The following is a 22,605-nucleotide window of genomic DNA, read 5'->3' as shown; positions in this document are numbered from 1 at the left end:
GGGGAGTAGCTAGCCATGAGGTTGGAAATTTAGGCTTAGTCACACTTTCTGGAAGATCGTGAAGCACTAAAGAAGTCACGCCAGGGACTTCCCAGTGGTCCAGTGGCTAAGACTCCGAATTCCCAATGGAGGGGCCCCGAGTTCCATCCCTGGTCAGAGAACTAGATCCTGCATGCCACAACTAAATATCCCAAATGTTGCAACTAAGGCCTGGTGCAGTCAACTAAGTAAGTAAATAAAGCATTTTTAAGAAAAGAAGTTATGCAGCCAAATAAATAAATAAAACATTAAAAAAAAAAAGACTTATGCCAACCTGGGGGTAAGCACTTGTAAAGGACTGTAAAAGAAAACTGAAGGGAATGAATTTATTTTAAAAAAAGATAAATTAGATGGACAGACAAGTAGTTAGGAGTAGATGAGGTGGAGAGAGGGTAAAGACTGGAACCATCTTCAGTTCAGTTCAGTTCAGTCGCTCAGTCGTGTCTGACTCTTTGCGACCCCATGAATCGCAGCATGCCAGGCCTCCCTGTCCATCACCAACTCCCGGAGTTCACTCAGACTCACGTCCATCGAGTCAGTGATGCCATCCAGCCATCTCATCCTCTGTCGTCCCCTTCTCCTCCTGCCCCCAATCCCTCCCAGCATCAGAGACTTTTCCAATGAGTCAACTCTTCGCATGAGGTGGCCAAAGTACTGGAGTTTCAGCTTCAGCATCATTCCTTCCAAAGAAATCCCAGGGCTGATCTCCTTCAGAATGGACTGGTTGGATCTCCTTGCAGTCCAAGGGACTCTCAAGAGTCTTCTCCAACACCACAGTTCAAAAGCATCAATTCTTCGGCGCTCAGCTTTCTTCACAGTCCATCTCTCACATCCATACATGACCACTGGAAAAACCATAGCCTTGACTAGATGGACCTTTGTTGGCAAGGTAATGTCTCTGCTTTTGAATATGCTATCTAGGTTGGTCATAATTTTTCTTCCAAGGAGTAAAAGTCTTTTAATTTCATGGTTGCAATCACCATCTGCAGTGATTTTGGAGCCCCCCAAAAAATAAAGTCTGACACTGTTTCCACTGTTTCCCCATCTATTTCCCATGAAGTGATGGGATCAGACGCCATGATCTTCGTTTTCTGAATGTTGAGTTTTAAGCCACCTTTTTCACTCTCCTCTTTCACCTTCATCAAGAGGCTTCTTAGTTCCTCTTCACTTTCTGCCATAAGGGTGGTGTCATCTGCATATCTGAGGTTATTGATATTTCTCCCGGCAATCTTGACTCCAGCTTGTGCTTCTTTCAGCCCAGCATTTCTCATGATGTACTCTGCATAGAAGTTAAATAAGCAGGGTGACAATATACAGCCTTGACGTACTCCTTTTCCTATTTGGAACCAGTCTGTTGTTCCATATCCAGTTCTAACTGTTGCTTCCTGACCTGCATATAGGTTTCTCAAGAGGCAGGTCAGGTAGTCTGGTATTCCCATCTCTTGAAGAATTTTCCACAGTTTATTGTGATCCACACAGTCAAAGGCTATGGCATAGTCAATAAACCAGAAATAGATGTTTTTCTGGAACTCTCTTGCTTTTTCCATGAAAAAGAATTGATGCTTTTCCAGCGGATGTTGGCAATTTGGTCTCTGGTTCCTCTGCCTTTTCTAAAACCAGCTTGAACATCAGGAAGTTCACGGTTCACGTATTGCTGAAGCCTGGCTTGGAGACTTTTGAGCATTACTTTACTAGTGTGTGAGATGAGTGCAATTGTGTGGTAGTTTGAGCATTCTTTGGCATTGCCTTTCTTTGGGATTGGAATGAAAACTGACCTTTTCCAGTGCTGTGGCCACTGCTGAGTTTTCCAGATTTTCTGGCATATTGAGTGCAGCACTTTCACAGCATCATCTTTCAGGATTTGAAATAGCTCAACTGGAATTCCATCACCTCCACTAGCTTTGTTCGTAGTGATGCTTTCTAAGGCCCACTTGACTTCACATTCCAGGATGTCTGGCTCTAGGTGAGTGATCACACCATCGTGATTATCTGGGTCGTGAAGATCTTTTTTGTACAGTTCTTCTGTGTATTCTTGCCATCTCTTCTTAATATCTTCTGCTTCTGTTAGGTCCATACCATTTCTGTCCTTTATCGAGCCCATCTTTGCATGAAATGAACCATCTTCAATATCAATAAAGCTTAGAAATTCTAAGATCCAGAATTTTGTCAATGGTATACAGGATGAAAAGGGAGGGGAGATCTTTTAAAGACATTTCTGAGATAAGATTGACAGAAACTGCTGCAGGAGCTGTCTAGGATGACTTCCAAGTTTAAGGTTTGGGTAACTGTAAGGCTATGGTTTTTCCTGTGGTCATGTATGGATGTGAGAGATGGACTGTGAAGAAGGCTGAGCGCCGAACAATTGAGGCTTTTGAACTGTGGTGTTGGAGAAGACTCTTGAGAGTCCCTTGGACTGCAAGGAGATCCAACCAGTCCATTCTGGAGATCAGCCATGGGATTTCTTTGGAAGGCATGATGCTAAAGCTGAAACTCCAGTACTTTGGCTACCTCATGCGAAGAGTTGACTCATTGGAAAAGTCTCTGATGCTGAGAGGGATTGGGGGCAGGAGGAGAAGGGGACGACAGAGGATGAGATGGCTGGATGGCATCACTGACTCGATGGACGTGAGTCTGAGTGAACTCCGAGAGTTGGTGATGGACAGGGAGGCCTGGCATGCTGCGATTCATGGGGTCGCAAAGAGTCCGACACAACTGAGCGACTGATCTGATCTGAAGGTAGTTTCTGCAGGAAGGGGAGCAGGTTTTACTGGCGGATTATAATGAGTTCAGTTTTGAAATCCTTAGTAGTCCAGTGTCCCTAGTGAAAAGCACCTTCATGTAGAGGATATCCAAAACCAGATTCTAAGGAATTGAGTATGAATGGAGGAGGAAAAGAGGAGGCAATATGTGTAACTTGCTCTTTCACTGTCCTTCTAGCTACTTGCAAGTCCCTTAGCCCAAATTCAGCTTGTTCGTAAGTGAACTCCTCTGGGTATATGGGAGATGTGAAAAAGAAAATGTAGTGATAATCTGAGGGGTGGGCATTTGGGTGTTCACCCTTGTGACTCAGCTGGTAAAGAATCTGCCTGCAAAAAAAAAAAAAAAGAAAGAAAGAAAGAATCTGCCTGCAATGAGGGAGACCTGGATTGGATCCCTGGGTTGGGAAGATCCCCTAGAGAAGGAAAAGGCTACCCACTCCAGTACTCTGGCCTAGAGAATTCTATGGACCCTATGGTCCATGGTGTTGCAAAGAGTCAGACATGACTGAGAAACTTTCACTTTCTTTCTTATGCAATTTGTCAACCTTTTTCTGCATTTTTCACCTGAGGTCATCATCTCTACCCTCCAGCTAGCTACTCCTGTGGGCCCCAATTCAGTAAACAAAACCACCATCTACTCAGTTGTTTAGGCAACAGACCTGGGGACTGTCATTCTTTAATTAGTCCATCTCCTTCTCCCTTCTATTCCAGTCAGTCACCAATCTCCTAAATATCTCTTAAATCCATCAATAGTGGAGTTGCACCTTGTACCAAGGTTAGGTTCTAAACCTAAAGTTTCTAAACCTTTAGAACCAAGGTTTAGGTTCTAAAGTTCATACATAAGGCAAAAATTACATAGTCAGCATAACCTTTGGATGGAGAAGGCAATGGCACCCTACTCCAGTACTCTTGCCTGGAAAATCCCATGGACGGAGGAGCCTGGTGGGCTACAGTCCATGGGGTTTCGAAGAGTCGGACATGACTGAGCGACTTCACTTTCACTTTTCACTTTCATGCACTGGAGAAGGAAATGGCAACCCACTCCAGTGTTCTTGCCTGGAGAATCCCAGGCGCCGGGGAGCCTGGTGGGCTGCCGCCTATGAGGTCACACAGAGTCGGACACGACTGAAGCCACTTAGCAGCAGCATAACCTTTGGAAATTCCTCAAATCACTCATTAAATGGAACACCCATGGGACTTCCCGGTGGTCCAGGGGTTAAGACTCCGAGCTTTCACTGCAAGAAGCACAGGTTCAATCCCTGGTCCAGGAACTAAGATTCTGCAGTGTGGCCAAAAGTTTAAAAAATTAAAAAAAAAATTTTAAATACAGCAGCCATGGTTTTGTGTGCACAACTCTGTACACAAAATATGTGCAAGCATGTATGTATAAGCATGTGTATAGTAAGGTATAGTATATAATAGGGTATGCAGTATAACAAAATATTTTAAACTACATACAAAAATGAGAGAGTGCTGTCTCCAGCTACAGGATACCTGGATGCTCAGAGGGTGAGGCCCGACACCGCCAGGACCTTGGTGAAGGGCAGGGTGGATAGCAGGGAGAAAGGCTCTGCTCTCATCTTTCTATAAAGCTGTTGATCTAAAAATATGAGATTGTTGTTCAGTAGCTCAATTGTGTCCAACTCTTTGCAAACCCATGGACTGCAGCACTGCAGCCAGGCTCCCTGTCCTTCACTGTCTCCCGGAGTTTGCTCAGACTCGTGTCCATTGAGTTGATGATGCCATCCAACCATCTCATCCTCTGCTGCCTGCTTCTCCTCATGCAAGGAGAAGCCTGAGCACGGCAACTAGAGAGTAGCCCCTGCCCAACACAGCTAGAGAAAAGCCCGCACAGCTATGAAGTACCCAGCACAAGCAAAAATAAATACATAAAATTAAAAAAAATAGTGTCTTTGATGAAAAGTTTTTAAATCTAATGTAATTGTTACTGTGTTTTGTGCTTTTCCCATCTGCTTTAAAAAATCTCCTACCCTCAGGTCACAAAGATCCTTTCCTATTCTATCTTCTGAAAAGATACTATTGTTTTGCCTATCTCATTTAAGACTCGTATTCACCAGGAGATGATGTTTGTTTATATTGGGATTATGATTCTTATTTTATCCCATTTGGGGATCTAGTTATCCCAGCACCATTTGTGAAAAGATTGCTGTTTCCACTGCTCTGCAGAGCCATCCTTGTCATAAACCAAGTGTCCATATTCGCAGGATTCATTTTGGGGCCCTCCGTTCTATTAGTTGTTCATCTTTGTGCAATACTACACAGGCTGTAGCTTTATAACAAACTTTGATATCTATAGGGCAAGTCCCTCCCACTGTGTTCTTTTTCAAGAGTGTCTTGACTATTTGCTTCATGATCAGACACAAGTTTGTACAGATTCTTTTAAGTATTGAAAATACAAGAGCCATGTTGTTGCAGTCATTTTCTGAACACTTATTACAGTGACTTTCCCGTTTTGTAGTTGGCCATGCTGTCCAGGTCACTCATGAGCATCAAGCACTTGTGTGTGGCTGGCTGGAAGTGCAATGTGCTGTAAGTGTAAAAAAACACCAGATCTCAAAGACTTAGCATGAAAAAAAGAATACAAGATCTCTCACTAATGATTTTTGTTTTGATTACATGTTGACATGATATTTCAGGTATACTGGGTTAAATGAATATATTACCAAAATTAATTTCACCTATCTCATTTTACTTTTTGTTAATGTGACTACTAAAAACTGTGAAATTGTATACGTGGCTCGTCTTTGCAGCTCACACTGTATTTCTATTGGACAACATGGGGGGAACTGGCCAGTGACCCCCAAAGATATCCAGGTCCTTCTCTGGAACCTGTGACGGTTACCTCACATGGCAAAAGGGACTTTGCAGATGTGACTAAGGATGTGGACAATTATCTTGGATTATCTTGGATTATATGCAATTACAAAGGTCCTCAAAGGAGGCAGAGTGAGATATGACAACAAAAGGGAAGGAATTCAGCTGTGGAAACAGAGATCAGAGTTATTCATGTGGGCAGCTCCCAGAATTGGAAGAAACAAAGATTCTTTCCTGGGCTCTCCAGAAGCCTTGCTCATACCCTGATTTTAGCTCTGTAAGACTCTAGCTTCCAGACTTCTGGCCTCTGGAACTGTAAGAGAATAGAGTTTCTGTTATTTCAAGTTGCTAAATTTGTGGTAATTTGTAACAGCAGCCATAAGAAACTAATACAGACAGCATGCTTCTAAAATTATTTTTAATTTTAATATTATACTCACCATATATTCAATAAAAAATTTTAAGTTTTCATAGCACACACATCAGTTATTAGGAAAAACTAGTATTGATGCCTGCAGAATCCCATGGACAGAGGAGCCTGGCAGGCTACGGTCCATAGCATCGCAAAGAGTCAGACACAACTGAAGGGGACTTAGCATGCACGAAAACTACAGTACCGAAAGATGTCAAGGATAGAACATCATTCTGAGAGGGAGCTCCAAGACCAGTGTATAGTTATATGTAAGAGACAATTCTACTGAAGAACAGTATATCCAGAAGAAAATATTCAGAACTCTTATACCTCAACAGTAAGAAAACAATCAGAAAATGAACAAGAGATCTGAACAGACATTTCAGGTAGGAAGATACAAAAATTGTTAATAAGCATATGAGAAGATGCTCAATATCACTAGTGATTGCTGCTACTGCTGCTGCTAAGTCACTTCAGTCGTGTCCGACTCTGTGCGACCCCATAGACGGCAGCCCACCAGGCTCCCCCGTCCCTGGGACTCTCCAGGCAAGAACCCTGGAGTGGGTTGCCATTTCCTTCTCCAATGCATGAAAGTGAAAAGTGAAGTGAAGTCGCTCAGTCGTGTCCGACTCTTCAAGACCCCATGGACTGCAGCCCACCAGGCTCCTCTGTCCATGGGATTTTCCAGGCAAGAGTACTGGAGTGGGGTGCCATTGCCTTCTCCAATCACTAGTGATTAGGGACATGCAAATCAAAACCACAATAAGGTACAATTTCACAGCCACTTAAATGGCTGAAATCAAAAAGACAGAGGGACTTCAACAGTGGTAAAGTGGTAATGACTCTGAGCTTCCACTGCAGGGGGGTGGGAGACGGGAACTGGTCAGGGAACTAAGATTCCACATGCTATGTGATGTGGCCAAAAAAAAAAAAATCTAAAGATGTATCCTTGCCTATATCTTTTGATTGGTCTCAACCTTTTTAGGGCAATCTTGCCCATTTGCCATTGATTCTAACTCCCCTTCAATGGAACTGGCTTGTGAACTGCAGGATTCTGTCTTAGATACTGGAGGGAAAGAAGGTGCCCGTTAGCCATAGAGTTTTGGGGATTTTCTATGCACATGGGCTTCCTGGTGGCTCAGCGGTAAAGAATCCACCTGCAACACTGGAGTCACAGAAGACACAGTTTCGATCCCTGGGTGGGGAAGATCCCCTGGAGGTGGGCATGACAATGTACTCTAGTATTCTTGCCTGGAGAATTCCATGAACAGAGGAGCCTGGCAGGCTACAGTCCATAGTCACAAAGAGTCGGACAAGATTGAAGTGACTTAGCATGCAGGCACACGCACATAATCACATCCACGATGAGTATCAGTAGTTTTATTTCTTCGTTCTAATCCTTTTGCCTTTTGTTTATTTTTTACTTCCCTGGATAGACATTAAAGAACATTGATGGTAAGTGGAGGTAGGGGGCATCCTAACCTCGTGTAGTTCCCGATTGTGGCCATAGCCTCCAAGACGGCCCCAGCCACACTTGCCTGCTGGTGTTCACACCCTTGTTTAGTCCTTCTCTCAAAAACAGTATTTTTAATGATCACAGTGTCTAGTTAACATTTGTCAGCATACATGGTTACATTTTTTCCCCTGTTACATCCCCATGTCTTATTTTGCAACTGGAGCCTTATTTTGTATCCTTTTCTTTTCCTTTTAGTTTCCACAGCTCTCAGTTGTGGCATGTCTGATAGTTGCAGCATGTGAACTCCTAGTTGGGACACGTGGGATCTGGTTCCCTGACCAGGGACCCCACCCAGGCCCTCAGCATTGGGAGCACAGAGTCCCAGCCCTGGATCACCAGGTAAGCCTTCTCATATTGTTAAGTGGTGGTATGTCACTTCTGGGGCTAGGACATGAAAGGTAACAGTAGCATCTACCTCTCTATTACAGTTCCCTGGTGGTCTAGTGGGGCTAGGATTCAGCGCTTTCACCACCACAGCCTGGGTTCAATTCCCGGTCATGGAAGTAACTTTTACGGCTCACCTGATGGCTCAGCAGGTAAAGAATCCTCCTACAATGAAGGAGGAGGGTTTGATTTCTGGGTTGGGAAGATCCCCTGGAGGAGGGCACAGCGACCCACTCCAGTATTCTTGCCTGGAGAATCCCATGGACAGAGGAGCCTGGCGGGCTACAGTCCAAAGGTCACAAAAAGTTAGACAAGACTGAGTGTCTAAGCACACACCTCTCTATTACCTAGGGTACCTATTGTTCTTATTTGTGCTGTTTTATACCCTTGGGTTATATCTGTGTGCTGGACATTGTTTTTGAGCAATTATTTATAGAAAGTTCTTGAGGCTCAAGATAATGTTATCTCTACTAAAGAGAACTTATTTTGCTGGCTCCTGAGGGCACTAGCAAGTTTGGAACCAAGTCACTCTGAAATCTTTGCCCAGCCCCCCAAGGCTGCCAGGACTGCAGCTCCGCCCTTTCTAAACTGAAAACCCCAAAGCATAAACAGCCTTTAGGAAAGGTTTCACTTCACTTACCATCCTCTCATCATCTCAATTCAGTAATTCTTCAAATCTTGTTATTTCTCTGATGTTTTTAAGATGAATTTTTAAAAACCTTTTATTTTACATTGGAGTATATTTGAGTGACAATGTTGTGCTAGTTGACTTTTAAAGTTTTGAGCATGAGGATTTGTTTGAATTATCTAGGCTTCTATATCCAGAATTGGTGGTCCCTTTGATCCTCATGTGAGGGATCCGATAAGTAGCAATATCTTCAGAGAAGGTAGGGTCCTCACTGCTAGAAGATGAGTCATAACTGGGCTTGTGCAATTATGGTAACCCCCTTTGCTCTAGGTCTGAGGTGGCATTATGACTCACTTTTGAGGGAAAAAAAATAAAGATATAAGAGGAAAACCCCTAAGAACTTGTGGATGAATTTTTGTGCCCTTTGGAAAGCGCACTGACTGGGAACCAGAGCCCTTTCTCTTCTTTGTGCTTTGGGATGATTCCATGGAAGGAAGTCACACTTGAGTCTGTGGCACTCCTGTTATGACCGAGGGAAAAGCCAAGAAAATTGCAGAAGTATCAACTCATGGTTTTTTGTATTGTTGAGCCACTTAAAAAATCCTGGAACCCTTTGCTTTCAACCTTCTTAAATATTCCTATGGTTTCACTGTTAGTCAGGTTTTCTGTTATGTGCAGTTCAATGTGTTCCTAACTGATACATTATCCTTTAAGATTCAGCTTTAGGGCCTTCCTTGGTGGTCCAGTGGGAGGATCCCCTAGAGAGGAAATAGCAACCCACTCCAGTATTTTTGACTGGAAAATCCCATGGACAGCGGAGCGACTGAGCACACACCGGTGGTCCAGTGGTTAAGAATCTGCCTTGCAATGCAGGGGACACAGGTTTGATTCCTGGTCACAGAACTAAAATCCCATATGCTGCTGAGCACGAGTACTCTAAGTACTGAGCCCATCCCACAACTAGAGAGTCTGTTTGCCGTGATGAAAGATCTCATGTCCCTCAACTACGACCCCCCAAAAAAAAACAACCCTCAGCTTTAAATGTCACTTCCTCAGGAGGCCTTTCTGAAACCTCCAACACATTCAATAATACTCTCTCCTTTCCCCTCAGTGCCCCTCATCATATTTCAAATTCTCTGTTGAATGACAGTCCCTCTCTGGGCTGAAAGCACTTGAGAACAGAGACCTTAATAGGTATCCTAGAATCCAGCCCAGTGCCAAGCATGGTGCCTCTTATAAATAATTAACTATTGAATAGACAAATACAGGCGTCAAGAGCATAAGTGGAAGAAGAAACTGGATAAAAACTCTGGAGGACATGAATTTAAATTTGTGCATCTACTAACAGATGAAAACTCTTAAAGCTCAGAGAATCATTACAGAAGGGTTGGATGATCATCGTGAGAACTGGGTGTGAGTGTTTATGTGGTACAAGTGAGAGTTGCCAAGTAGTGTTAAAGACCCAGCTGGGATTAGAGACCGTAAATGTGCATTGGCATAAGTCGGCAGAATTTTGAGATTTTCTGCAGCAGTGTTCAGCTGTCTGGGTGTGGGAAAGAAATTGGATAACTGGACTGATCCAAAGATGGGGCTCTCAGGACAGGCTGCTTTCTGCTCTGTTCTCTGGTAAAGTAAGTAAAGGTAGATGTGAGTTTTTATTTCCACTCTCTCAGTAGAGAGAACTTGCAGAACTCAAAGGCTTGCCTTTTCACTCCGGGCTTGGAGACACCCCTTGACTGAAGCACGCACAACAGAGGTCTGCCCCCACCTCCCACTCGCCGTGGAAGGCTTGGGAAGGGGATCTGTGAATTTCCTAAAGCGTGTGTGTGGGTGTGTGTGTGCATGCTGCGGGCATGTGTGGGTGCTTGTGCACTTTTCTGGAGTGAGTGTCTATCACTTCCACCAGATTCTCAAAAGTGTCTGTGATTCAGAAAAGCAAGAACCACTGACTTGGGGTTATAGCTCCTAACCAAGGACCACCGTGTGGATCCACTCTGTCACTCAGGGCTTGACTGATGGCTAATCACACCCCCGCTTATTGACGAGAGGCAGCCTAGGACGACGGTGGACTCGAAGGACAGAAGCCTGGGCTATGGTGCTCTGTGTGTCGGTTTCCTATCAAATGGGAATGACGATCACAGTTCCTTATCTCAGAAGGCTGTTGCAAAGATTAAACGAGTTAGTATATGTAAGTGCTTAGGACCATGCCTGGCACTTAGTAAGAGCTCATTTTTATTATACCTAGAAGGGCTTCTCCAGTGGCACAATGGTAAAGAATCTGTCTGCCAATACAGGAGACACAAGAGATGTGGGTTCGATCCTTGGGTTGCGAAGATCCCCTGGAGTAGAAAATGGCAACCTATTCCAGGATTCTTACTTGGAAAATTCCAAGAGGAGCCTGGCAGGCTACAGACCATGGGGTCACCAAGAGTTGGGCACAACAGCACAGCACAGTGGTCAGCCTAAGCCACACCAGGACAGAGAAGTTCAGTCGGGAGGCGTCATTTGTAGGAGCATATTTGCTACCAATCTTGTGCTAATCTAAGCATTCTCTTCTCTCTGATACTTCCTGTGTAATCTGGGGCAAGTTCCTTAACCACTCTCTGTCTCAATTGTCTTATCTGTAGTATGGTGACAATAATAGTAACTACCTCATAAGATTGTTGTAGGCATTCTACGTGAGCTCAAAGCGTGATTCCAACTCACGAAAGGCTGATGTGATTGTTATTACTGCCTAAGTACATTCTGGGGAAGCAAATGGTAAACCCACTCCTGTATTCTTGCCTGGAAAATGCCATGGACAGAGGAGTTTGGAGGGCTAATGTCCATGGGGTCACAAAAGAGTCAGACACAACTTAGTGACTAAGCAACTACAACACAAAAGTATATTCATGCTCCTCATTTTGCTGAGAGAGGCTGTTTGCAACCGGCTCCCACAGCCTTCCCTCCCACTGAAATCTTCACAACACACAAAGCGCCTCACACATACCTTGTCGGACTCACAGTGGCTCATCGAGGTGACGACTTGAGACCCAAAGAGAGAGGACTAACCCTAAGGCCTCTCTACCCACTCCTTTCCTCACGGCATCCCTTCCCTTCCTGGTTTCCATCCACAACAATCCCGCTTGCGAAATCCCACACTGACCACAAAGCCTTTCCAGTTCCCCTAATCAGAATCCCTGGTTGGAACCAATTGTGTGACACGTGCACAATTCTGCAAGGGCTACACGGCTCACTCCCCATCAGGCCGCAGACTCCCAGGGAACGGGCTGGCCCACCTCCCCCTTCTACTGTATCCGTCACCGTTCTTGGGACAGAGAGTGCCTGCTCTAGAGAGCTGCTGAGTGAAGGAAATGGAATACTTGATGATTCTATTATTCCTAGGTGATCACATGTTTAAGGGAAGGAAGGAAGAGACACTGAGAGGTTGCTCTGCCCTGCAGACTAAGAGACTGTGCACATAAACAGACAGTGGCCAGATCATATGGAGAAACAGAACTCACCCACAACCTTCTGCAACCTGCCCAGGAAACCACCCCCTTATCTACAGTAAACCACCCAGGAAATCTATAAATCAGATTTGCAGGAAGTCAGACTATCTCTAATATCCAGGAAGCGAAACAATAACTTCTATAACAATTGGCTCAAAAAACCCAGGACTTGATTAATCACTGTCAGCTTCTCTTATTTTGGTCCCCAGTTCCAACGTGGGATCAATCATGGAAGTCAAATATGTACCCCTAACCAGTCATATGTGTGCGCGCTAAGTAGCTTTAGCTGTATCTGGACTCTGTGTGACCCTATGGACTGTACCCTGCCAGGCTTCTCTGTCCATGGGATTCTCCAGGCAAGAATACTGGAGTGGGTTGCCATGCCCTCCTCCAGGGCGTCTTCCTGACCCAGGGATCGAACCTACGTCTTTTACACCTCTTGCATTGGCAGGTAGGTTCTTACCACTAGTACCACCTGGGAAGCCCAACCAGTCATATGGAATGCCCAGTATCTAGTGAGCCTGGCTACAAGCTTCATGCCAACAGCCTCAGTCAGGCACGCCTGGAACTTTCCTTTTGTTTTTCACTATTAAATTTTCCCATCCCTCTGCCTGCCTTTGAGTCTCTCCTAAATGCAAGTGACCTTGGCTGACTCTCTTGCTCTAGCAAGGACGGAATAAATAGGCTTCTTTTCTTATTTGGTTGGTTATTTCCACAAGACCCAAGAATGAAAGTGCAAAGCGCAGAGGCCCAGACTTCTGTCAGTTCCCCGGTTTCCCCTGGGGTGGAGCTCTGAACCCTCAAACAGCAGAGTTGCTGGCTGATCCACTGGAAATGCTGAGCAGACCTTTGGACTCCACTGAGTGAGAGCTGGGGAGGCCAAATTGACTCAGATTAAATCCCCCAGGCATAAAATCACAAAAGAGTTTTTGTTAGATGCTGATTGAGAGGGAGACGCTCCAAAGATCTAGTGAGAGGGTAGGACAGCTGGGAGTAAAGCAATGAGGGAAAGGCAGGCATCTTGCCTAGAACTGGAGTAAGGATTGCCTACAGCTGCCTGGGTGGGATGGAGATTTGAGTCAAGATTCTTATCTAACCTCCACCAAAATTCTTTATCTAATACACAGATATTTACTGAGTGTGTAGTGCGTACAGGGCACGGTTGTGACCAGCAAAGCCACTGACCTCATGGAGCTCACACCCTAGTGGGGAAAGACAGACAATAAATGACTAAATTATACATATATAATCTCAGAAGTGGTCATGTCGCAGGATGGGGGACCCGTTCCAGGACCCAAGAGCGGGCTCTTGTCTAACACTTGGCAAACAATTGTCTGAGGACACGCATGCTGACAAAGCAAGAGACTTTATTGGGAAGGGGCACCTTGGTAGGGGCCTTCCCTGGTGGCTCAGTGGTAAAGAATCCGCCTGCCAATGCAGGAGATGTGGGTTTGATCCCTGGGTCGGGAAGATCCTCTGGAGAAGAAATGGCAACCCACTCCAGTATCCTTGCCTGGGAAATCCCATGGACAGAGGAACCTGGTCAACTACAGTCCATGGGGTCACAAAAGAGTTGGACACGACTTAGCGACTAAACAGCAATAACAACCAGAATGGAGAGCAGCAGGGTAAGGGAACCCAGGAGGACTGCTCTGCCATATGGCTCGCAGCCTTGGGTCTTATGGTAAGGGGGTAGTTTCTGGGGTGTCTCTGGTGAATCACTCTGACTCAGGGTCCTTTGTGGTGGTGTGCAAACTCAGTCAAGATGGATTCCGGCCAGAAGGATTCTGGGAGTTGGTAGGATATCTGGACTGGTGTCTCCTCTCTCCTTTTGACCTTTCCGAAATTCTTCTGGTTGGTAGTAGCTTGTTTGTCCCACAGGCCTTACCAGATCCTCCAGCTATAAGATTAGCTCATGCAAGTGGTTACTATCGTGTCTGGCCAGGGCAGGCAGGCGGTTTCAGTCAGTGGTTCCCCTAACAGCTAGAGCCTTGAGGAAAATAGGATGTTGGAGGGCATCCAATAGGATGCTGAGGGTGAGAGCAGAGAATGTGGAAGTGTGATTGGGGAAGGTCTCTCTGAGGAATGACATTTGAGCTGACACCAGAAGGAACCAGAAATGGCAGGGGAAGTTGGGGAAACAACTTAAGCAAAGACCCTGAGGCAGGACTGGCTTTGACACACTCCATGATGCTGCTGCTGCTAAGTGGCTTCAGTTGTGTCTGACTCTGTGCGACCCCATAGACGGCAGCCCACCAGGCTTCCCGGTCCCTGGGATTCTCCAGGCAAGAACACTGGAGTGGGTTGCCATTTCCTTCTCCAATGCAGGAAAGTGAAAAGTGAAAGTGAAGTCGCTCAGTCGTGTCCGACTCTTAGCGACCCCATGGACTGCGGCCCACCAGGCTCCTCCATCCATGGGATTTTCCAGGCAAGAGTGCTGGAGTGGGGTGCCATCGCCTTCTCCGGACACACTCCATATGGAACAGAAAGAGGGAGGGTGTGCCTAGGGCAGCTTGAGGGGAAGGTAATGGAGATGAGACCAGGAATGAAGGAAGGGCTTTCGACATCGTGCAAAGAGTTTAGGTTTTATTTTATTTTAAATATAATATATATTTAAATTTGCTTCCCAGGTGGTTCAGGTGATAAAGAATCTGGCTGCAATGCGGGAGGCTTGGATTCGATCCCTGGATTGGGAAGATCCCCTGGAGGAGGGCATGGCAACCCACTCGAGTATTCTTGCCTGGAGAATCTCCATGAACAAAGGAGCCGGGCAGGCTACAGTCCATGGGGTCACAAAGAGTCGGACATGACTGAGCGACTAAGCACAGCACAGCACATATTTAAATTTAATATATATTTAAATTTTAAATATAATAGGAGGCATTAAATTATTTGCCTGCCTTGCCATTTTGTCCAAGTCCTAGGAGAGCTTCCTTGTTGAGATCTTGTCCAGATGCTGGCAGTCGGGGGATGTCGGTGGGGGGATGGCATTGAGGAGATAGGATGTGGCTCTGACCCAGTTGCTTTAAGTCACAACCAGAATCCCTTGTTCAAAAGGACAAAATGGGCCACAGAGAGTGTGTAAACCCCTGAAGCTGTACACTAATTTTGTACGTGAGTGTACTCAACTTTAGGGATGAACTCAGGCTTTGTCAGATTCTCAGAGGCGTCTCTATAACCAAAAAAAGATAGGAAAGGAAGCTGTTGACTTGTATCTTGCACTTGCGAGCTTCATCTTAGTAAGGACCCACAGACTTGGCCAAGGTTGAGGGAGGGGAAGAAGGAGGGAGATGCTTTTTACTGTGCACCATGCACTTTACCTATTTTTAAATTTTTTTGATTGAAGTATAATCGACTTAAAACTTTATATCAGTTTCAGATGGAAAATTAGTGATTCAATATTTTTGTACATTACAAATGATCACCACTGCTTTATCTATTTTTAAAAATCCACTTCAGGGTAAAGGACTGAAGCTGGAGAAGAATGGACAAGGTAGGGAGGAAGGTGCAGAAAGTTTTGTTTGTGGGCCAGGGCAGGACAGTGAGGTACCCACTGGATCTAACTTGCCACCTCACCCCTAACCTGTGCTCATAGCCCTCAACTCTGAAGAGCTTGTCCCAGACAGGTGGGTCCGGGCAGAAGGGCTTGGCTGCCTAGCGAGCACCTACCGCACTGCTCTGTGAGAGTGGCCACAATAGATCCCCTGCAACTCAGGACCTGCTCGGGACCTGAAGCCACTCAGGAACTGCCACTGTCCTACGCCTGAGCCCCAGGCTCCTCAAGTCCTGCAACTTCACTTCTGAAAGTTCCAGAAGCTGGGGCCTCTGAAGCCAGGTACACTGCAGACCCCACCTGGAGCTCTGGACTCAGACCTGAGTGCATCTCTCAATGGCTTTTAAGAGGGGTCCATCCCCAACATCTTGGTTGATCATTTTGCTTTGAGTAAAAGTTCTCTTGCTCTGCCTGGCCTCCAGGCCCAGCCCTAGCCAGGCAGATGGAGGCTGAGATGGGAATGTTTTCTCTAATTATGTCCAGAATCTTGTGATTTGTCTCCCCACAAATAGGTCTGGTCCAACCTTCAGACCCATCTGTTGTCAGAGATCAGTGAGTGGGCTGGGACCTGTCTCCCTAGGGTGTTCAGATCCCCAGTAATCCTGGCCCACAAGTCGGGGAGCAGAATCAGCTACTGATGACAGGTCCCTGGAAGGGTGCAGAGCAGCCACAGCCTCCTCATCCCCACTCAGGGAAGATATCAGGGTGGCTTTGCGCAGGCCAGTTAAACCACCAAGCTGCTCTCCTGCTGGGGAAAAATTCAGACCTTTCAATAGCTTCCTCCTGCGGCCACCTCTGTCATGTCTTCCCAGGCACGTATACTCGTGTAGCCTAAGAGAATTTTACCACTCAATCCTCTGAGTGATAAATCTTCCGGACTTTTAATTCAGAGTCCCAAAATAAATAAAAGTGCCATACAATATTTACTTACTTACTATGTTCAGTTAAAGCTTGTGTTCTATGTGCATCATCCCACTTAAACCTGCACAAAGCAGAGCCCTGAGGTGGGGACATAGTCATGTCCCCCGTCACACTGCCAGTTGGTCAAGGAGCCGAGAAGTGAACCCAGGCAGTCTGAGGACACTGTGCCTATACAGTTGCATCAATAAAAATAAAGTGAGTTGCAGAAGGGCCCCACAGTCTTGCGTCAAATGGGATGCAATCAGGACCTAGAGAACACCCACATCCTGACTGTTGCACAAGGGCGCAGAGCACGCAGTGGTGGTGCTGCTGCCGGCCTGGAGTCAGGTGTCCTGAGCTGCTGTTCCTTCTGGGAAATAAGGGGCCAGCCTGCACTTCTCTGGAGCTCCCTGCTCGGAAAGGCTGCACGTTCCTTCCCAGAAAAGTATGAGCTCCGCCTGCAGGGATGCTGGCTCTGAAAACCACGACCTGGCCGCCAACCCTTCTCCTTGCGCCAGCGGCTTGGGAAGGTGCCATGAAGGTGCTGGGCCAGGAATGGGGAGACCTGGGTTCTGGCTCCAGTTCTGTCTCCTAAGTCAAGTGCTTGGCATCACCTACTGCCTCGGTGTTTTCATCTGATAAATGGAAGGAATGTCCATCAGTCCACCTCCACTTTATAATGTTTGGGGAGAAGATCAAATGAGATGATGAATCTAAAAAGCTCTTGGAGGGAATTCCCTGATGGTGCAGTGGTTAGGACTCTGCATTTCCACTGCAGGGAGCATGGGTCTGATCCCTGGTGGGGGAAATGAGATCCTGCAAGCCGCATGATGCTACCAAAAAAGAACAAATAAATAAAAAATTTTAAATGAATTTTTTTATTATCCCCCTTGGAGACCAGAGGCTCTATGCAGAGTGAAGACTTGGGGCCAATGTAGTTCTCTTACCCACTGCGTCCTGGTGTTTTTAGATGAGGCCAGGGCCTGAGGTGAGAGAATGGAAGGTGGTGTTGGGTATAACCGCCTCTCCTCACCCTTCACCACAGCCGCCCTCTCTGCCAGGCTGCCCCTCCTGTGGCACCTGCCCCGCCCTGTGGTGGGAGGGTCGGGAGACAGCTAGACAGAGGCCTGAACCATCTTCTGAGGACTAAGGTGAGGAGAAGACACAAGGACTCAGAAACAGGGGTTTTCTTTCTGATACTGCCCCTGGACTGACTGTCAGGGCTTCAAAGGGAAAGCTCAGGGAGCCGAACCCTAAAATGATCGCTCACACATTCAACAGCATAACTGAACACCTACACGGGAAATAGTGAGGCCCCAGCTGCCCAAGGTGGATGCTCTGCAAGCGAGTCTCAGAGTCCCCTGGGCACTGAGGGGCCCAGCAGAGCCGGGGGACTGGGTGGGCCTGTCCGGGAACAGGGACTGAATGGGGATCAAGTGGGAGCAGTGGCAGAAGCCAGTCTAGGGAAGCTGGGGAGCCAGCCTGCAGTGCTGGACTGAACGTGAGGCCACAGAACAGGAACCAATACGCTTCTCAACCCAGGAAGACCTTAGGGCCCGGAAGCCCCACTGGGGCAGTGGGACAGCCAGCGTCCAGGCTCACCTGGAGGAGGGTGACCCTGGCCCTGGTGCCGCAGCAAGCTGGTTACTCCCTCCTTCAACCTGTGCCTCCCTGGAGCAAGCCTCTGCCCGCCCACCTCTGATGTCAGGTCCTTGGTTTGTACATTCTTTCCTCTTGTCCTGGAAGAAGACGCCCACTGCACTGATTTCTTTCCATCACCCTTGGTCAATCTCGAGTTTGCTTACTCCAGTTTTTTTTCTTTTTTTTTCGGCTGTGCTATGCAACGTGTGGATCTTAGTTTCCTGACCAGGGATCGAACCTGGGCCCTTGGCAGTGAAAGTGTGGAGTCCTAACCACTGAACCACCAAGGAGTTACCCCAGAAATTTTTCCTTCTCAGTGGGTGTTCCCAGTTCACTTGGGCCAGTGGCTCAGGGGACACTTCTAAGTATTTTGCTAAGTTTCTCCTCTTAACATACAGCACGCAAGCAGCAACTGAAATGTTATCATGTGGTCCTCAACGCCAGGCCCTGAAGGGGAAACCAAGAAGAGCAAGGCAAGCCCCCACTCTTGGGAATTTAACAAATCATATTTATAACACATTTATAAATACATATAAATTATCATATAAAATTATAAATCTAAATGATACATCGATTAGATTATAAATTCCCTAAATGATATAAACTGACAGTGTAAGGTCAGCCTGCCTACTGTCTCACCTGCCATGAGTTGGGGTGTGGTGCTGAATGTAGCTGTAGGAGGAAAGGACAGGTCAGAGCAGCACCTGCTTTTGGAAGAGGTGGCATCTGAGTGACCTTGGAGGATGAGTTGGATATGAGGGATGGGAATAAGCAGAGAAGGCATTCCATGGATGCCAGAAGCAAAGTATCACACATTTGTAAGGGTCACCGTCACTGTGATCCATGCAGGAGGTGAGGAGAGCTTAGACAGGGGGTGGCCACGGAATGGATGAGGACACATAACCGTGTGAAGGGCAGGAAGTCTTTGGGCTAGGAGGCCAGACTTCATGACACAATCTGGGAATCTAATTCTGGACTTGCCAAAAATTGCCACAATCTCTTCGCCTGGAAAACGAAGGGACTGGGCAAAATGACCTCTAAAGTCCCATACTATTCTGGAATAAAGGAGAGGAGTAAAGATGTCTCTAGGATTTTGAAGATTAGTCCTAATCAGTTTTGTTTTTTTTTTCCATGTAGGATCTTGATTCCCCAAACAAGGATCAAACCCAACCCCCATGCAGTGGAAGCCCTGAACCTTAAGTTCCAAAGATGTCAGTTTAAAATAAACAGAGTGGACCCATTTCTGACTCTCCCTTCCCACTGGAGTCTCGTCACAACTGCCATAGGCTCACTGGTTCTTAGTCTTGCCAGGCAGCCACCGCTTCCCTCCACTGGGAGAGCGTGACCCTGCTACATCAAAACAAGAGCAAGGAAGAGGAACTGGCCTTTGCTCCTGGAGATTTGTCAGCTTCACCTCCGTGAATTTTGTCCGTCATCAGCACAATCTTGCTAGGAAGCACGTGACTGCCCAAAGCCGGCAGGTGAGGGTGTGAAGTCCCTAAACTGACAGATTAAGTTTCCATCACCCCAAGGGAAGGGGGCCTTAAAGCAGAAATGAGGCTGTTAATAAGAAATGAAGGATGGTTTTTGCATACCCAGGTTGGAGGACTCAAGAGAGTACCTACTTCACAGGCAAACTTCCCAAAGAGTGGTTTAGACCGGCTGGCCTCGCCTGCGGGTGTTCATAAAACCCCTGTGGAGCTTAGGAACGAGATCACCCAGACTGGGGACCAGACATCTGTACTTTAATATCCCTGCAGGCAATTGTCAGACACACCTAAGTGTGAGACCCCCTGGCCTAGAGAGCTGCCAGGGCCAGGGCTTTGGGCCAAGGAGCGAGAGGGACAGAGGTGGTCCTGGGAGGTGAGAGGCTTACTCACAGACTGAGCTGTGGCGTGGAAGGTTCCAAGCTCAGAGGAGATGGATGGGGGTGGGCATTTCAGACAAGGAGGCACAGAAGCCCTGGTTGGAGGCTTGGCCTGTTCAGGGTGGCGAAGCCGGAGGGGCTTTGAATGCCAAGAGCTGGACTAGATCCTGAAGCCGCAGTAGCAGGGAAGCTTTGAGCAGAGAAGGGAGACCCTTTACAGCAGCAGGAGCTGATGTGGCCCCTGCTTGTCCGCACAGGGCCCTCAAGGTCTCTGAGATGGGCCTGGGCCTGTGGTCAGAGAGGCAAGTCTGCCCTCCCTCCTGCCTCGACTGTGTTTCCTTCACGGCAAGCCCTGACTCTTCCATATCTGACTTCAAGTCCTTGGTATGTACGAAATTCTTGCCTCTCCTTTGGCTGCCCTGCCTGTCTCTCTGGCCGCAGTTTTGAGTTTTGTACCCTGATTCCTACCCTTTTATGTCTGCCTTTCTTAGGCCTTCAGCACACTCTGTCAAAATTAATTTGACACCAAGCTGGCTTTCTCTAGAAAGTCTGGGAAACTTCTAAGCACGAGAGCAAGATTCATGTGGGAAGAATTACCACAGCCCTTTCCTTAGGGCAGTCCTGAGATTAGAATCCTCTGTCTCCAGTGACAAGCCACTAAAGAAAGAAGCTGTTTATCAAGGCTCAGGTGGGTAGAAATAACTTGCTCAGATTCTGGATGGCAGAGTCCAGCACGTCACCTGATTTCCTGGCTCTGTTCTGTTACTTTGATGGGATGCCCTCTTCAAACCACAAACAGACTCTCATCACCTCAAGAGCCTGCCTCTCTGTACACCTTTGCTCTGCTTGGAGAAGTTCTTCATTTACTTCTGGAATCAGGTGAGGGGTTGGACATTGGGCCCAGTTATTACATGGACCTTTATTCTCTCTGTAGGAGCCTTTTTGGGGCGGGAAGATGGGTTTCTGCCACCTTTCTTACTTGGGACAAAATACACTGTTTCCTGCTCTTAATTCACATCTGCAGTTGATCTTGGAATTGGTCATAGTTCTATGTGTGGCCAGTACATTGAGTGCAATTCCAGACTCCAGAACAAAACAGTTTTTCTGTTTTCTCAAAATGCTTAGAGGCCTCAACCCTCACCGCGCCTCCCCCAAGCACTGCCCTTCTCTCTGTGATACTGGGACGATGTCTTCCCAGTGCATTTTTGCCTTCAGCAGCTGCTGGATCTGTGCCAGCGCACCTCACCTTCTGGTCCAGGAACCGCAAGGCACAAGGAGCCTGCCAAGCTGGGAAGACATCACAGAACTCAGTCCTGGTCGCCCGTTTGCTGCCAGATTTCTTCGTAAGGAAGATAGTTTCTGCCCAGACAGCAACATAATCTTCCCCCAATCCCTGGCACAGAGGCTGGGCCACCGTTGTCAACCTGCTGTGAGAACACATTTAATATATGCTGTGTCACTGGTGAATCCTTGCTGAATCCTGTTGGGCTCTGAGAGAGCACAGAACGCCAGCATCTGTGCATGGGCAAAGGGGCAGGTCTAAGTCTTCACACAGTGCAATTTTGATTCACATCAACTAAAATAAAATTTTAAACATATCATTAATCATAATGCTGGCTGCCTTTTCTATATGACTCTGCAGGTTCATGCTCTTACTATTTATTTATTTATGGCTGCACTGGGTCTTCTTTGCTGCACGCGGGCTTTCTCTAGCTGTGGTGAGCAGGGGTTTACTCTTCATTGTCGTGCTTGGGCTTCTCACTGTGGTGGCTTCTCTATTTGTGGAGCACAGGCTCTGGGGCGAGGGGGCTTCAGTAGCTGCTGCACAGGCTTAGTTGTTCTGAGGTATGCGGAATCTTCCAGGGCCAGGGATCACACCCGTGTCCCCTGCGTTGGCAGGTGGGTTATTTTTTGGGGGAGGGAGATTCTTAACTACTGGACCACCAGGGAAGTCCCCACATGCTGTTATTTTTATTTTGGCTTTTATAATAATCTGTGAACATAAATGGAGTATTGTTGTTACTCCAATTGAGAAGCCAGAAACTTAGCATGCCCAAGGTCACACAGCTACTGAATGGCAAAACTGGGATGGAATCTGCATCAGAGCTGGTTCTTCCGCACTTCCTCTCTTTACGACCCAGGGCTGAATCTTGCTGCAGCAGCAGCCTCAGTGGCAGCACAAAAGGGGACTTCAGGACTGCCTACTGCCCTGAGCCCCCACAGGCCCTAGTAGTTGAGGGGTGTGTGGCTCTTGAGAATGTTCTCTGAGATCCTAAGGACAGGACTAAGTGGAGGCTTGTGTCAGAAGAAGTGTCCTGGCTAATTGTTCCCCATCCCTGGTGATGGGTATCATTTTATTAAATCTATAAATTGGTTAGGTTAAGACTACAACAGGCTTCCCTGGTGGCTCAGAGGTTAAAGCGTCTGCCTGGAATGCAGGAGACCCGGGTTCGATCCCTGGGTTGGGAAGATCCCCTGGAGAAGGAAATGGCAACCCACTCCAGTACTCTTGCCTGGAAAATCCCATGGACGGAGGAGCCTGGTAGGCTACAGTCCATGGGGTCGCAAAGAGTTGGACAC

The 22,605-nt window shown here is 47.0% G+C and overlaps 1 long non-coding RNA gene and 1 other non-coding gene across 4 annotated transcripts in view; one reads left to right on the top strand and one right to left on the bottom strand.

Annotated features, from left to right (window-relative positions):
- LOC113887449 overlaps positions 1-22,605 on the bottom strand; it is a 31,927-nt gene that overhangs the window by 2,600 nt on the left and 6,722 nt on the right. For 2 of the 3 annotated variants that reach the window (XR_003509743.1, XR_003509745.1), the window contains exon 3: positions 21,272-21,452. This is a non-coding gene — a long non-coding RNA (uncharacterized LOC113887449). Of the gene's footprint in view, positions 1-17,349; positions 17,501-21,271; positions 21,453-22,605 lie in introns of those variants that run through there. The other variant, XR_003509744.1, reaches the window with a different exon arrangement.
- On the top strand, positions 22,423-22,494 carry TRNAS-GGA. The gene has a single exon. It is a non-coding gene; the product is annotated as a tRNA-Ser (tRNA).

The sequence above is a fragment of the Bos indicus x Bos taurus genome, chromosome 3 (assembly GCF_003369695.1).
Source record: "Bos indicus x Bos taurus breed Angus x Brahman F1 hybrid chromosome 3, Bos_hybrid_MaternalHap_v2.0, whole genome shotgun sequence".
Taxonomy (NCBI): Eukaryota; Metazoa; Chordata; class Mammalia; order Artiodactyla; family Bovidae; genus Bos; species Bos indicus x Bos taurus.
Note: the sequence above shows the minus strand (reverse complement) of the source record. Positions and strands in the feature narration are given on the sequence as shown.